Raw genomic sequence first — 350 nt, forward strand, 5'->3', positions numbered from 1 at the left:
AATATACTATCTGGGTAGGTAACCCATTATAATATACCAACTGGGTAGGTAACCCATTACAATATACCATCTAGGCAGGTGACCCATTACAATGTGACCATCTGGGTAGGTAACCCATTACAATATACCAACTGGGCAGGTGACCCATTACAATGTGACCATCTGGGTAGGTAACCCATTACAATATACCAACTGGGTCGGTAACCCATTACAATATACCAACTGGGCAGGTGACCCATTACAATGTGACCATCTAGGTAGGTAACCCATTACAATATACCAACTGGGCAGGTGACCCATTACAATGTGACCATCTGGGTCGGTAACCCATTACAATATACCATCATATA

The sequence above is a fragment of the Populus euphratica genome, unplaced genomic scaffold, assembly GCF_000495115.2.
Source record: "Populus euphratica unplaced genomic scaffold, PopEup_1.0 scaffold476.1, whole genome shotgun sequence".
Classification (NCBI taxonomy): Eukaryota; Viridiplantae; Streptophyta; class Magnoliopsida; order Malpighiales; family Salicaceae; genus Populus; species Populus euphratica.